At 51.0% G+C, this 15,083-nt stretch overlaps 1 protein-coding gene and 1 long non-coding RNA gene across 2 annotated transcripts in view; one reads left to right on the forward strand and one right to left on the reverse strand.

The window, feature by feature from the left end:
• PWWP2B (PWWP domain containing 2B) overlaps positions 1-14,809 on the forward strand; it is a 106,531-nt gene extending 91,722 nt beyond the window's left edge. Inside the window, exon 3 of the mRNA XM_064464436.1 lies at positions 14,559-14,809. The gene's annotated coding sequence lies outside the window, so the exon portion shown is untranslated. The remainder of the gene's footprint in view (positions 1-14,558) is intronic.
• Positions 4,440-9,157, reverse strand: LOC135315449 (uncharacterized). The gene is made up of 3 exons (XR_010374908.1): positions 9,089-9,157; positions 8,492-8,624; positions 4,440-5,010 (listed from the first exon to the last, which is right to left on the reverse strand). It is a non-coding gene; the product is annotated as an uncharacterized LOC135315449 (long non-coding RNA).
• Positions 14,810-15,083: the final 274 nt, after the last annotated feature.

The raw sequence follows: 15,083 nt of genomic DNA on the forward strand, positions 1-15,083 counted from the left end.
GCTCGCCTGTTGCAGTGGCACGGCAAGCAATCGCACACTTTCTGATCCCTGTGCCTTTGATTTTAAAAGCATGTGCATTAATTCTCGTTCCTCTGACGTGCAGGACTACAGAGCTTTAGCAAAACTCCATGTAGTATTTCAAAAGAAAACCAGAAGTGCAGCTGCGTGCTTATATACCAAGTTTGGAAGTTAGCAAAGGACTTTTTTTAGCTGTGATAACAGGCCTTAGTTTTGACAGAGTTAGCCCATGCTGGTTTCAGAGGCGCTTGCTGACCACACCGGCAGCACAGACACTGGCACCAGCAGCTCCTGGGTGGTCAGAGAGACCCCCCGCGTGCAGCTGCCTGGGGGTCACCGAGCCTCCTGGCGCCCAGCTGGCCAAGGCACGGCATTCGGCAGCGCCAGCCCCCCAGCCCCTGCCTTCGCCTGCCCTCCCCTCCTGCAGGCACTGGCTTTCTGCTGCCGATGGTGGTCGCTGGCCCACGGGGACGACGTGGGGCCATCGCTGCTGGAGGGAGCATGCCTGCTGCCCACGTGGGAGAGCGCGCGTCTGCCCGGGCTGTGGGTGCTGCCCCGTCCTTCAGAAAGCCGCGTCCCAGGACCAGCTCCTGCCTCCAGCCTTCGTTCTAGCTTGATGAGGGATGATTTTTTTTTTTTTCCCAGATAAAACCCTTGTTTTTCATGTTATTTAATTAATTAAATTGCCATTAATTATTTTATTACCATTAATTATTTTATTTACCATTAATTATTTAAATTAATTAAAATACCATTCCCACCCTCTCCAGGGGTCCCACAGCTGCCAGCATTATCTCAAATGTCTCCAAAAGGCCTTCTTTGCAAGCTGCGCTTACATGATGTTGGAAAGTCAGCCTTGTGCAAGGTCTGGAGCTAATTTTAACAACTCGAACCGCAGGAACGACCTCGCGCCCAGAGAGGGCGAGTGGGTTTGCAGGTTGCAGCGCCTGAATCGGCGCAGCATTTTCTTCCTTAGCTGTAGCAGCACGTGGCAGGGCCCTGCGCTCTGAGAGCGCTCCCCGGCTCCTGCGAGTGGGATTCCTGCAGCACCATTAATGATGCAAAAGGTGTAAATGGTCAATAATGTGAGCCGGCTGCGCCGTGCTGATCCGGGAACAGCCTTCCAGGAAGGTCTGCTTGCACAAAAATGTAATTCATTAAAATAACACTGCCCATTAGAGGCCGATATAGCGAGGAAAAATTCAGGCGCCGGCTGGCAATGGCGCATACGCTGCCGGCCCACAGGTAGAAACAGCCAACACGTTAGTGCACCTGCCAAACAAACCGAGCAGCCCGCGGTAAGGAACATGAGCTCCTGGGGAAGGATGCAGGGAGGCTTGTTCCAAGGGCTCAGCAGATTTGAAAGAGAAGCAGCAGAAATCAGGGCTTGCTTGCCCGCCACTTCGTACGCCACTGTTTGTCGGTATTTCAGGGAGCTGGAGCGTTTCTGGCGATGGAAGACCCCTCCCTGTAACACAGCGCAGATCACCTTTCTCCAGTTTGTGCTCACTTCTTCAGAATTATCCCTCGTGGTGCTTCAAAACAGCCCCCAGCAATGTGCGATGGGGGCAGGAGCTGCGACCTGGAGCCAGCATCTGTTCACCAAGTAAACTGAAGAATAATCACTGCTTGTATTAAGTGTCAGTTCTAAAAAGGGCTCTACACATGGTGAAAACCTTCCTCATAGAAACAATTCCATCTCACCTGAGACAAAATTATTTAGTATTAAAATATTAGGCTTGGGACTCAAAGTACCTGGACAAAATTGCTTTGCCAAAACCCTCCCCTATAATTTTAGATTACTCATTTATTTAATGACCTTTCTTTCTCAGCTATAAAATGGGAAGAAGACAATTTCCCCAGCTGCCCTGCAGTCCTGGCTCCAGCCGCCCCAGGGGTTTGCGGGAGTTTCGACCGTGAGCTTGGTGGGGCTGGGGTGCGTTTGCTGTGCACCTCTGTAACACGGTGCCAAACCTCAACTTTTGCTTCCCACTAAGTCAGCTCATACTCAGAAAAAAAATAGCTGCAACTCGGCCCTTGAAAGTCCCCCATTTTTTCTCTCTACCGTAGCATTCAGCTCTGCGTCAACCAGCTCCCAGCCAAGTGCTGGCTCTTGGCTCCCTCCCGTTCATCAAAACGTGACTTTCTTGTGGCTAACATGGCAATTGCTCGCACGTTAGAAAACAATTTTGGGATGGAGCTACATGCTTTCAAGCCACGTTTTATATCATCATTGTTGACTGCCTCCTTTTTTAGAAAATAATTTATCATGCTGTCGCACTGACTTTTCCTTTAATCTCCTTTCACAACCAATTTGGAAATATTTGTCTAAGAAAAATCACCTCCAGTCTCTAGCAGCTGTGATCTCTTCCATTCGTTATCATGTTATTTCTTACCTATGTGATTACAAAATGCAGATGTTTGTAAGTAGTACATGGTAAAGAAGACGTGAATCTAAATTTCTTGGACCCTTTCAATGAAATGTGAGCCTGTTCAAAATCTGTTCCTGGATGGGATGCAGAATGCTGGCAGAAATGCACATTTCTCACAAAGGTATAGAGTGTGCACATTTCAGGGCTGCTGCAAGTATAAGACACCCATGCACTGAAATAGCTGCAAATACTGCTGCAAAAAGGGGCTCGCCGGAGCCTGTGAATAACCTACTGAATCAGGAGTAAAATAGCTATTTCCCCAACTGTGATGTGAGAGAGATATATAGAGAGAGTTATATATACATAGCGCTGGAATAGTCCACTGTGGTTTATTGACATGGACTAACGAAACGCACTTCTCTGGCCACCAGAGCGTGCAGGGTGGTTAGGGAAGCTGTAAAAGTAACTCCCATGAAATGAGACCCCCATAAACCCCGTTCGCCGAGCGAGCACAGAGCCACTCCCTGGCGAAGCGTGCGCGGCGGCGGCGGCGAGCCGGCGCGGGGTCAGGCAGGCTGCCGTGGCTGGGGAGGAGCAGGGCGACAGTCCCCATCGCTGGGCTCGGGGGGACGGAGCTCTGCCGGGGGACAAGGGGTGCAACCGGGCAGGGACGGGTGGAAAGCCAGACACGGGGAGGGGGCGATGGGAGAAGGGCAGCCCTCTTCTTCAGGGATCAGCCGCCCGTTAAAATCCAGCTTTTACCTATTTCCCAAAGACGCAGAGCTCGCGCGGCGGACGGGGAAGGGAGCAGCCAAGGGCTGGCTGGGCCGGCAACGGTGCCCTGAGCTCGGGGCTTGCGGCGCCATAGGCAGGAGCCAAGCTCGGGGTCAGTGCTCTGCCGTGACTGTATTTCATTGACTCACAACGGTGTCATTTTTTTCTTTAAAATTTCCAGTAACATTGCAACACATCCCACAGCATGCTGTCGCAGGTCACATCCTCTGCTGTTTGCTACTAAAACCTCCCGGTCATAATTTTCCACTGCTAAGAGCAAATCTGTGTAGGGAAGTCTTTGATGCAGACAGGGAAAGATTAGGACCCTGAAGGAGTTATGTTTCAACGTAGAAAGTGTTGTTTAAAACACACACGCATATGATTTTGTGATGGTGCAACTAAGCAACTTTCACAGGTATGCCGGTATCAGAGCAGGACATTTTCAGTACATAAATAAAACTTTGGAAAAGGACCCTGCCTTGAAATGCGACTCCAAATGGTGATAATTTAAAATTGTTTTCTTCTTAATAATGTTTTTTTAAAATCTATATGCAAGTGGGACTGGTACTCAGATTTCAGCAGAAAAAAGATCACGTGCATAAGCAGTTATTGTATTCTGCACAAACCAGCCCAAAGTAACTCAGCGATTGGTAAGAGGACCCTTTCCTACAGACAAGCTGTTTCTGACGTTCTTGGGAGCAGGAATTTTTCCCCAGTTACACACTCTCCTCTTCTTTTATGGCTGTAATATTTAGTGTTCCCCTAAACTGAGATCCCCAGTGAAAATCAAAATGGCCCTTTCCCTTCAGCCCCGCCGCAGACGTGCTGCTGGTCACGACACGCGCCTGCCCCGGCGAAGGAGGGCGCAGCTCCCGGCCACCCGCGGCATCAGCTCAGGAGGGGTTGCTTGCCTTCAACCGCTGCTGCTGGCATCGTCCTGAAACCCCATTTAAACAGCAGCAGGGGGAGATACGTTATTCTTATTAGCAAAGATGTCTTTAGGTTTGTTTCACTTTCTTTTGGGGATAGAAGGATGAGTACGAGAATGTACTAAAAGTATTTCAAAAGGCATTTTTTAAAAAGTGCGTGAGAAAGTGAACCTCTTGGGTAGTTTTGGGCTTTAAAGTTCAGGAAAAAAGGCAACGAATGCCATCAGAAGGGTGTTCATGAACTCATGACATGAAAAAGGCTCTTTCCATATGTGTGGATGTTAAGGACGTCGCAGTCACCAGACTGGAAAGCTGTGGTCCAGCTCATCAATCCTCTCTGCAGCCCCAGAGGATCCCCAAAGGCAGTGTTACAGATGAGTCAAGCTCACAGCCAGTGGCATCTGACAGGCCTGACTTATTAAGGGGTGGGAAAAGTAAAAGAGGAAATTCCTGTCATTTTTTTCTGCCACTTTATTGCCTTGCCCCCACAGGACAGGGCAGGGACCGTGGCACTCATCCCCTCGCCCCCGCTCCCCAGGGACGGGTCTCAGCGCTCCTCAGAAACCTGCATAAATACCCCTTCCCCACCCGGGAGCACCCGCGGTACCGCCAGCGCCGTAAGCTTCTGCTCTCCCAAAAGCAAGAGGGAAGGAGTCCTCCCTGGCGTTCCAGTGGTGCTGGCGGTGGAGCAGCCTGCGGCCGTGCGTGCCGGTGCTGCCGGGGGCAGCGCGCGGGGTCTGCCCAGTGCTTGGCGGCCGTCCCCATCGCAGTGAGCATCGTACCTGCCTCCCAGCCGCCGACAAACACTCATTGTTGTCCTCCAGGGTCTCTTCCAGCCTCAGGTTTCTTTTTGCTTTCTAACTTCACCTTACGACAAGCCAGAGGAAGCCTTCCCAAGCTGAATCCAGACCCCAATCCTGCTTGAAAAGTTGTAAAATAACCTCATGACAGTTTCCTGGGAAAACGATGAATGGCTAGATACCAGCCACCACACCCTTTCAGCATCATTCAGCCAGGAGCACCGACCCCTGCAGAGCACCCGGGCCCTGGGAGCCGGCGGCTGACACCCGTGGCCCCGGTCCCTGCGTGCGATGTCCCCTCCCGGGCCCCGCGGGACTCGCCTGCTCCAGCACCTCTCGCTTTGGCATCGCCTCGGGCGACAGTGTCTGGTCTCCGGGCAGGCGTTTCACGCCGGCCACCACAAGCTTTAGGGGTGGCCCAAGGAGTCGCTGGGACTGAGGACGCCTCGGCACCTTTCTGGCGCTCGTGACGTTATGGCAGTGACACCGCGCGCCGCTCGCACGTCGGTGTGCTTGGCCTGCTTGGAAAGAGATGACTCGGGCGCGTTTGGTGTGGTTGGTTTCGGCTTGTTTCTGAGCCTGGTTTAAGCCCCATAAACCCTGTCTGCCTTTAACTCTACAGAAGATGTCACAACTTGTATTCTACATCTAATTTCTAATATCCTATAAAGCTGATTTTCCAATATTAGGAAAATGAGATTTATGGTATTTTTGACTCCATTTTGCTAAAGCTAAAGCAATAATAGTATGGGTGACACGACAAAACCTCACCACTCAATCTAACCTTGTAGTTGGGCATTATTAATAGTAAATGCATATCAGGTAGTCTCATGATGGCCTTGAGAATAAGAAATCTTGTCTGCCAGGTCACAGTTCTCCAGGCATTTTGAAAAATGACATACATATTTTTACTAATTTTTTGAAAAATATTTTTCACTATTCTGCACACACAGAATTTTATCCGGTGTCATAAAAAGACTTATGCAAAAAGCCCCACTGATCTCGGTGTTTTATCTGTAAGTACTATATATACTATGGGCAAATGAAGAAGAAATAAAATCCAACTTCAACCTCATTTCAATTTGCAAGTTATGAAAAATGTTTCTAGAAGGTAGCTAATAAATGTGATGGATGCGACCAGCGGTAATCGATCATTTATTTTAAAAAAATCCTGGCAAACATTTAATTCTACTATTCATTAAAATGTTGCCCTTGCGAGACATAATCCATAAAAATGATCTATCTAATAACTATGATGTCAGTGAACTCAGACAGAGGGTGAAGGTAAACCGGGATTTCTAAGAGGCAAATTACAAATGCTAATTCTCTTGCAGGTTGGTGCAAGTGGTCCCCGTGTCCGTTCAGCCCTGTGTAATATATGACTATCAGCCTTTCTCCCCCTTGTTTGGAGTGCATTATTTTTAAATACTTCTGTACAATTTAAGGTTTCCAGTGCTAGGAAGAGGAAAAACAAGTGCTGGACACATATTTTTCCTGCTCAGGTACTTGACTCCATTGCAAGGAGTGGCAGATCGTGCCACAGCTCTCAGCTTGGCACCGGGCCCCCACTTCAGCCCTGTGTGACCTAAGCCCCCCAAAACTGCTCGGGTCTCTGTCTCGCCACATCCCTCCCTTCCTCCAGGGAAGGTCCTTCTTGGCTGGTGCTTGAGGGACCGTGCCCCAGCTGGTGGTGGGGAGAGCAAGTGAAGGACATTTTTGGTCACCTTTTTTCCCCTTTGTTTGGATTTGGGGCTGCTGGAGGCATCTGGCAGGTTCAGAGAGCGGCAATGGGAACCCAGGCACGAGGCAGAGCCGAGCCCAGCTCTGAGCTGCGCCCAGAGGAAACAGTTCAGAGCAGCTGGGCAGAAAGGATTTTTACTCTCTTAGGAAGCACTGAGGATGTTCATTGATTTCTGATTTTGGATGAAGAATAAATGTAATCATCAGAACTGCCCTGCCTGTGAATAATCCATTTTTTTCCCCAGCGGGGTAAGACAGTGAAATGTAGACAAACAGCTCAATTACTGAAATTAAAGCACTGGTGAGAGTCAGTAGCAAGGCTGGCTGGGGTTCTGGCCTGGAAGGGGGCTGAGGAATAGGGGGGGTAACCAAACCAGCCAGGCTGCCTGGGGCCATGCACCGCCTTGCCAGGTCTACGGGATGAAGATGATGTCCTCAGACACGGCAGCGGAGCGGGCAGCCCCCTCCTGCCCACCCAGACCAACAGCTGCCGTCTTATTTAAGGCTGCCCCAGCGTGATGCGGGTGGAGGTGGAGGGAGAAGCGATGCGGTGCCACGCAGGGTGGGCGTTGGGGGCACAGGGCGTGCAAAGCCGTGCTGCTGCAGGGCAGCACGGCCAGGGGATTTGGACCTGCCCCATGCCCTTGGACCCAGGGGAGCCCCAGCGTGTGGCAGAAGTGCACATAGACAGGCTCCTAATGCCTGCTGCTGGTTACCTAAATCAAAATCCTCATTAAAATGAGCAAGTGAGACATCACTGTGTAACTCTAATTAGTTTGAATGGCAGAAAAAAAAAGCCAAAACAGTTAAGGACTAATGGAATTGCTGCCCTATTTTTAGGAGGTGGTGATCTGTTTTTGAGCAGATAAACAATAAAGAGTTTATCCCTGCTGGGGAACTGCAGTGCATTGGGGAGGGATGTAATGCCTGTGACTCAGTATCTCACAGGAAAAGAAGCAAAGTCCTCCATTAAAGTTTAGTTTAGAAAATTGACAGGAACTTAAGTGCAGATCTAATGAAAGACTGGTGCACCTTAGAGCATCCTCTGGCTATTTGGTGCCAGGTCTTGGACATGAAATGCAGCCCACCCCAACGTCCATACCACCTCTGCAGGGCACAGAGACCCCAACCCCTTTCCCCTGCTCCCAAGCATCCCCTAAATCCCCAGCCAGCAGCTGCCCACCCTTAACCAATAACAACACCATCACTCCCCAGGAGTCTTAAAACCTGTCCCACAAGGGCTGCCTTTAGGGCTGTAGGGAGGACTTTGCTCCTCTGGGAGGTGCAGGTTCAGGTAGGGGTGTCTTATCTTTCTTTAATATGACCTGTGAAGGAAATGCTGGTGTTTAATGCTCTTGTTTCCACAGTGAGTAGGGTTTAAGTTCATCCTCTGCTGAATGAGAATCAAGCTGCTGTATCTCCTGGGTGTAAGATGGTCTCCAGACCCACCAGCCCTACAGCTCCTCTGGGGCTTGTCCATGTGGGGCATTAAATGCCCCTAGTGAAAAACAAGGGGTTTGGGTGTCTCTAGGCAGTGGTAGCTGCTGGGTGCTTGTTTGCTTTGCCAACAGACCCTTGAAAGGCAGTGCTGGTTTAGGCACTTAAGGCAAGTCTCTCATTTCCCTGCTGCTCGCTGGGTTCTCACTGACCCAGCGGGAACTGAGGTTTGGTGTGTGGCCGTGGGGCTTCCCTGACACCCCATGAACCTGTTTGGCAGTCCGGCCCTGGCTGCCTCTGCTTGAGCATGGGGCTGCACGTCTGGCAGCAGCTCCTCGCACTACAAGGCAACGGAAGCTGTGAAAAAAATATATCTATGTGTTGTTTGTGATCCCACATGTGTCAGGGGTGTTAATCTCACCTCTCAGGCTGTGCTTCTCTTTTCATCTTTCTTCCTGTGGTGTTTGTGACTTCCCGGACCCGGTGTCCTTGAGTACATCAGTAAGATGCAGAACATCCAGGGAGAGCAAAAGGCTTAAAAAAAGCCGTCTCACCTGCAGGGGTGGAAATAGAAGATGAGGTAGGGGTACACTGAAAACAAAGTGTAAAAAAGAGATAAAATAACCCCAAAACCACAACCAAAACCCCCAGCATCTATTTGTCAGTACCGGAATCACTTTTTTGTCGTGGTGGGGTCAGACCCGCCAGTCCCAGTGCAGAGCCCGGCAGGTCTCGCGGCGGGGACCGGCGGCCCCGAGTGCCGCTCGGCTCCCAGCGCGGCCAGCCAGAGCCGCTGCGTGCCCCGTGGCGTGGGAGCGCGTTGCAGCCGCGCAGCAGATGGAGCTGTCGGCGAGACGGAGCCGGTCCCACTTATGGACGTGCACACCCGGCGGCGGCACCGCTTCGCGGCGGGCCGGGGGCCGGCTGCCCACCTCGGGGGGATGCTGAAACAACGGAGGCGCTGCATGGACGCGTCTCGTCAGGGTACTGCAAAAACTGAGGATTAAAAGCATTTTACCAGGACAGAAACGAGACTAAATCCCGGGTGATGAGGCTTTGTGTTTTAGTTCCTGTGCGTCTTCCAGGCTCCGTGTGTCAAAGCCTGTGAGGGTGGCTGCGGAGCTTTGTGGGATCTGCACCACGTGAACAGGAGCAGAGCCAAACAGAGCGTGCTTTTTTGATAGAGTACTTGCAAATTACATTGAAAACAAAAGCAGTATTATTCATAATTGCTATTAGGTATAATTGGATTCCTTTCTCATCAAAAGAATGGGTCTGGAATAACTTCAAATAATTTGAAGAACTGTATCTGTAGCATCCCGGAGCAGTGTTGGTGAGGTACCAGCCAGAATCCACCAGATATTTCTCTGCAAGTACAAGCCCTGTCTTCCCTTGCATTTATTTGCTGGCTTTTCCACACTGCTCATGGGAAAAATAAGGTGAATTTAGCTGTACCAGACCCCCGAAAGACAACACAGTAAAATTCTTTCCCCCTGCACAGCTCTAAGTCAATATGTAGCCGAGTTGCAGAGAGAACACAACTGTTGTCGTGGCCCGGGAGCCTGTGGGCAGAACCGAGGCCTCAGGGATCCTGCCCTGCTCTGTCAAGACCGAGAGTCTCACCCTGCAATAATCAGTTTTGTAAACTTCACAGTTATTTTTGGCTTTAAACTTCCACATTTCCAACCCCTTTTCTCTCATGTACAATCTTGTACCTTTCAAGTAAATGTTTTACCCTGCCCAAAAATCACCTCCCTCAACCCTGGTGATGCTGAATGAGCTTTGAGGCTTTGCACCCATGTGTTGGGTGTGCTGTTTGCTTTTGGACAGTGCTTTTGCTGCCAGACTAATAAGGCTGTGACGTCTGCTGCCATCTCGTAAATGCTGTGCTGTTGATGCCTGGTGACTTAGCTGAAACGGGCCTTGCATCTGCTGTTTAAACAAAGAAAACAACACTGTGTTCAGTAACATTGCAGAAATACAGAGAAACGGCATATGGAATAAATAAAAGTGCAAATGAAGCATGACTAGTCAAGCACTATAAAAAGCGATGTTGAAAGACATCTCCCTTGCAGCAGGGAGTCTGTACGCCTGCCTGCCTCCTGCCGCGCAGCCTGCGGTGCCCCACAGCATCTTCCCCCATGCTGCTGGCACGGGGTTCCGGCCATGGTGTCTGCAGATCTCTGAACTCAAGTTAGCGTGTGTGAACTTGCTACTTTACATTCTCAAATTACAGAGCAAAGCTGGTTTTCAGCCTGAGCTGGACAACGTTGAATGCGGGCAACACGCAAGCGTTGACTGGAGCGGTGGACCCTGCGGCCACATCAGGGAGGAAGATGCATCTTTTCAGTATGAGCTCTTTGGGCTCCTGTTTGTCCTTGTTTCCTGGTTTCTGTTGCCAGTAACCATTTCTTGCAGCATGCTGGTGTTGAACGGTGGGCTTCCCCCTTGTTGCATCTTCCCAGTGCAAGGTGTCTCGTCACCAGGCACAGCGACAGGGTACGTGGGAGCGGGGTTTGCATCGCCAGGTCTCCCGTGCTGGCACTGGTGGGCATTGCTCTCTGTTACAAAGCTTTACTATTGCAGGTTTTACCACTAAAAGGGGAGGCAGGTCCAGGCACCACAGTGACCTTTACGTGTAGGTGTCTGTCAGCACGACCCTGGGGTGCTTTTAATTCCTGTTTTAACTGCTGCTGACAAAAGGCATTATTTTGAAAGCGGAGAGGAGCAGGAGCCTGAACATGGCAGAGAGGGTCATGGTCGCAGCAGGATTTCAGACTGCACAGGAGAGTTAATTAGCTCCTACCACCTCGTAGAAATGTCCTCCGGAGTATTGATCTCAATAAGTTTTTGCTCAATTAGTGTCTGTCTCAGGGCAGACGTCCTTACCCTTCTGCTTCCCGGGGCGCTGGAAACCTGCTTCCGTGACACAGGCTTTGCCACACCGATCTGTCTCTCGGTGGCCCCCAGGCTGCCCCTGGGGTGGGGCTGGGGGGTATTTTCCTCACCTGTGCACATTAGGCTCTTTTGCTCCTGTCTCACAGGCACCCCGCTTGCCTTGGGCTAGCCCATCCCTCCCATCCTCTTCCCTGCAGAGGCAGCCCCTGAGTACACTGTCCCCGTTAGGTTTCTGGGGCAGCTGGGTTGAAGCATGGCCAGTGCTGGTCACCCCAATGTGGAGATCCTCGCATGGGAGCAGCTGTGCACTCTCAGCGCTGGCTGAAATTCCTCACCATCCTTTAAACGGTTTTTTTCAAGATCTCTTTTCTTACTGTTGCGTACTTACTGCTGCCCTGTCCGAGTCCCCACGGGTGGGGGTGGAGGAGTGCTGTTGGCCCCTGCACTGCGGGTGAACGTCCCCAAAAGCCACAGCACCAGTGCTGGGTGCAGCATGGCCCCTGTGGGGGGGAGGATTTCTCACCATGGGACTCTTCCCTGCGTTGAACTAAGGAGGGGAGGTGGGAAGTCACCGTGGGAAGCGTCAGAGATCTGTTATGTGAAGGCATTTTCACTTTCTGCTTCATCACGATGAAGCCAGGTGGCATCCACCACGGGAGCGCTGCCCAGATGTGAAGCCTTCACACAGGGATGGTCTTGCTCCACCCGGAACATGCTCCACCAGTAATGTGCTTTGCCAAGAAGTGACTTATGGGGCTGGAAGAGATCGCACGGAGCAGGAAGGCCATGTAACACCCAAGCAGGCGGCTGTCTTTGGAAAATGTCAGCTAAATGGGGTTTATCAAGATATGGTACTTGTAGGAAATACTCTTGGAATGAAAGCATGCAAACTGAAGTAACAGCGATGAGTTGGCAGGACCCAGACAAGCCCCAGAGCGCTCTGGGGCCTTCAGGATTCACAGGGAAGAAAGGGCATCTGTTGCTTCTGGGAACTCACAGCCTCTGTGTTTGCAGTCACTTATTTGGCCAGTTAAACTGCCAGTTAAAATATTCCTCCACCTTCCTGTCCCTGGCTGCTTACCCCTGCCCTTTGGCTCATGACAATACAACTCTTCTGCCAGTTGTACTTGGGAAGCAGCTCAGCCTAAAAAAAACAAAGGCAAGAAATTTGGGTTATTGCTGTGTTTTGTTATTCTTCAGCTGGCACAGTTCCCCGCTCCTACACAGTGAGCAGCCCAGGAAGGGAGGTGGGAGCAGAGGAGGCGCAGCAGTGACTGCAGCCCGGGGCAGGGACGGGGACACCCTCCCAAAAGCCGAGGGTGCTCTTGGGGGGATAAGCTGAGGAGCCCGGGAGAGCCAGAGGGGAGGCTGGGGGGGGCCAGGCTGGGGAGGGCAGCCGTGCTCAGCAGCGGCAGGCGGTTTGGTTTGGCCGTGCCGGGCGCAGGCACAGAGGGACGGCATCGGCACGAGCTGCTGGGGGGTTAGGTGGGCGGTGGGAAAGGCCTCAACAGGCGAACCTGAACTGGGACACAGCTCTGTCAATTTATGAGTAAGTGAGAGGGCAGGTTTATTTTAACAGAGTTGTTTTTCTTAGTTAAATTCTGTTATTTCACAGATCTATGAAAAATAAACACAAATGCCCTTTTGGAGCCACTGTTTATAGCATTATGCAACTGTATTACTGTGTTACGGAGATTTTATGGTGTTCAGAAAAATCCTTCCATACGTAGAGGCTTGCATTCCTGAGAAATGTATTTGAAGTCACAGCACTTTCTGGAAAACCTCAAGTCAATTGTGAGGATTAAGTGAATTATTATCATTTTGAAGTACTACATGGGAACAAGGGATGTAAAAGACCTTCTCTGAAGAATGCTTAGTTGCTGGGGCATTTCAGGCCGAGGTTGCAATAGAAGCTGACCTAATTAGACAATTTATAGATATTCAGTTACCTAATTTAAATTGGCTGTGGCTTAGGTGCCAAAAAAATATATATCCCATTTTACTTCCTCTCTGTCAAGTCTTCTGTTTGCAAATTTATTATGTTTTAAAACAACACTGGAGCAGCACTCCAGGTTTGTTTTGCAAGGCACTCTGATTTTAAAGTCATCGTCACAGCGCACTGCAAACAAAGTTGAATTACGGTCTCGTGGAGGTATTTTCAGGTAGCAGTTCAGAAAATCATCTGCTTCGAGTGAAGCACCCTAAGGGACAGCAAGGTCTTCCAGGGGATTGCCTGAGCCTGCCCTGCCCGCTCGGCGCGCTGGAGGCCAGGCTGCCGGCCAGGCCGTGTCTGGCATCCAGGGCTCCGTGACGAGCCCCAGCACAGCCTGGGTTCAGTGGTTATGTACTCGGCGTGACCATGTCAGAGCAGAGATTGCTCAGAGCAGCTCCTCAGGCCCTGCTTTGGGTCCTTCCATTCAGCGCTGCCGCGTTTACCGTGACTCACTGAAAACATGTACTTAATATGTGAATGTTTATATGCTCCACAACCAGGCTTGGTGGACTGCAAGACCGTCCAAAGCAAAGGTTAATGTGACCCTGGCTTTGACTGTTAGTCTGCAGCTGTGTGGCATTGACACCAAAGGTGCGCTATGAATTAGCAGTCCCGGTTTTTACAAGAGTACAACCAGTTTGTGCCATCTGCGACGAGAAGAACCGCCTGTGCAGGGAGGCAGGAGATCAGCGTGAATCACCGCGCTGCTCCGCTGGCTGACGGAGGCAGTCGTTCCGCAGCACAGCATCGCCCTGGCACGCAGCGGGCGGGCGAAGAGCGTCCCCTGCCCGGGGCTGCGAGGGAACCCTGCTGGTTGCAGGTTGCTGCATCCACGGCGCAAGGCACGACCGCTCTTCTGGAAGCGTTCTCAGGGAGGAGAGCCCTCGCTCGCGACTCTCGTCCAGCCTTAGTTGGGGGATGACTTGTGGTGGTCCCGCCGGCACGCAGTGGCTGCCGAGGTCTGGGCCAGAGATTCCCTCAGGGATAAGCAGGCTGAACAAATACAAGGTCTGGGAGAGAAGAGCCTTACAAAGTCCTCCTGGGTGACCAGGGCTGACGGTCCCTCACCCTAAAGGCTGGCTCTGGCTTCAGCTTCAACCCTTGCTGATTTCCATGTCTGCCCGCTTGATGATACTCACAAGACCAAAGATCCCCAACTGTCCGACATACCTTCTGTAAACACCTGTGGGCTGTGATGGGGTCATTCCCCAGGCTCCTGCTCCAGCTCTGCAGCTGGTCCCTTGTGTTGTCCCATTCCCCTTCGCCTCTCGATGCTTCTGTGTTCATTTGTGGTTTAAGGGGATTAAGCTGGTGAGCCCTTGTCATATTGGCAATGGGCATTAGATATGGAGTAGTTTAATTTGGAAGTCCTGACGGATATACTTGATATTGGGAGCTTAATGTGTTTTTATATTTAGCGCTGGTACTGCGACTATTCTAATCTTCTGAGCGAAATTGTGTACAAAAGGGTACGATCCATATAATGAGGTGAAACAGGCAGTCTCACTGGGAAAACAGTCTGGTGCAAACATAAATTATAGGCCTCTCATTAGTCTAGTAAATGACCCTATTTAAAATGTAGCCTTTTTCTCTGCAGCAGGAGCTGGTGGGATTGCAGAAACGCCGTTGTCCTGGGCAAGAGGAGTCGCCCGCCTGTCCGGCAGCGGCTGGTTCCCTCCTCCGCTTCTGGACCTTGTGGCTCCGGGACCGCTCTTGTACCGAAGGGGAGACAAGTGCTGGCCGGGGTATCGCAGCCATCTGGTCACTGGGTCGTGTAATCACTCCCACCGTGGATGCTGTGTGAGCCGCTATCGACAGCGAATGCTGGCTGGGACGTTTATGATAAGCAGCTATCCTGTAATGTAATCTCTAACATTTAAATGCTGTGGAAAGAAGCAGCTGACAGCTTGGATAAATCCAGCATTTGAGGAATGAATATTATTTCCTCTGTGTTGCACCACTGCGGGGAGGCAGGGCCAAGCCCTCCCTGTGGGCGTGAGCCCCGGACATTTGGATCTGCGTCCAGTTAGGCTGGCCAGAGATGAAAATAAAAGAAATCTTGGCTGATATTTTCTTACTGCGGTTCTCACAAAGTGAGGCGGTTGATGGGAATGCAGTGAAA

Source organism: Phalacrocorax carbo, chromosome 12 (assembly GCF_963921805.1).
Source record: "Phalacrocorax carbo chromosome 12, bPhaCar2.1, whole genome shotgun sequence".
Taxonomy (NCBI): Eukaryota; Metazoa; Chordata; class Aves; order Suliformes; family Phalacrocoracidae; genus Phalacrocorax; species Phalacrocorax carbo.